Source organism: Geospiza fortis, unplaced genomic scaffold, assembly GCF_000277835.1.
Source record: "Geospiza fortis unplaced genomic scaffold, GeoFor_1.0 scaffold286, whole genome shotgun sequence".
Lineage (NCBI taxonomy): Eukaryota > Metazoa > Chordata > Aves > Passeriformes > Thraupidae > Geospiza > Geospiza fortis.
This window is the reverse complement of record NW_005054444.1, coordinates 1443664-1444604: the sequence shown is the minus strand read 5'-3', so window position 1 is coordinate 1444604 and position 941 is coordinate 1443664. Positions and strand designations below refer to the sequence as shown.

At 52.7% G+C, this 941-nt stretch overlaps 1 protein-coding gene across 1 annotated transcript in view; it reads left to right on the top strand.

Annotated features, from left to right (window-relative positions):
- The first annotated feature begins 6 nt into the window (after nucleotides 1-6).
- LOC102036949 (TRPM8 channel-associated factor 2-like) overlaps nucleotides 7-941 on the top strand; it is a 23308-nt gene continuing 22373 nt past the window's right edge. The window contains 2 exon segments of the mRNA XM_005427408.2: nucleotides 7-252; nucleotides 348-493. The gene's annotated coding sequence lies outside the window, so the exon portion shown is untranslated.

Here is a 941-nt window from a genome sequence, read left to right as displayed (position 1 = left end):
GGGCGGAGAGGACGGCGGGGGTAAGGCAGCCGCCTGGCCGCGTTATAGTCCGGGGTAGCGGGGGCGAAGGAGAAGAAGAGGAGGAGGAGGAAGAAGAAGAAGAAGAAGAGCAGCTTATTCATGAGAGGAGAGAGGGCGCGCTTTTACAGCGCCGGGCTTGCCGGGCAGGTGCGCCCGCCTCTCGCTGTGATGCAGGGGAGCCCGGCCCGCAGCGAGGAGGAGCTGCTGCGTCCTGCCCTGGGAAGCTTTACTGTAAGCTGCACTTATATTAAGTAACCCGTCTGACCCCTCAGTTTTGGCAACCCTGTGCAGATGCATGGCTTATATTCTTTTTGTCCACCATGCAGGTAGTCCCGGGAAAGGTAGTACCGGTGGGCACAGAAGTACCGAGCCGATAGCGAGCGTGCATCCCGGGGAGCTTGGGCATCCCTTGATTGGGGTCCCATTAGGAGCCGTGTGCTTGAAAGCCATTTGTTACCCAGGACCAGGAAAGGTAAAGACATGCTTAGGACCCAGAGTGTAAGCTCTGTGGCTTGCCTGTCTGTATCTATCCAGATAAAATAACACCGATTTGTGCATCAGCCTGCTGTTGGAGTATTTAGGGATACATAAATAGAAACAGGTGCTCCGTCTTAATATGAAGAATATTAGTACGAATATCCAGGAATTAGCAGACCAGTCTAATTCTGGGTTACTCAGCATCTGTACATCCCTCCTGGATGGTATGGTACATTCGGTCAAATAATTTGCAAAATGCAGTTTTCAAAATCAGACTAGAATCGTATCCATCACCTTCGCCATAAATAAGGAAAGCCAAAGTGATAAATGGGCTCAACTTTCCACTGCAAGCCGTGAACACCCGCCCCCCGGCCACGCAGCTGCAGTATGGCCCACTCCTCGCTTAGGGCGGCACCTTTCCCGGCTGTTCTTGAACTTTCCTT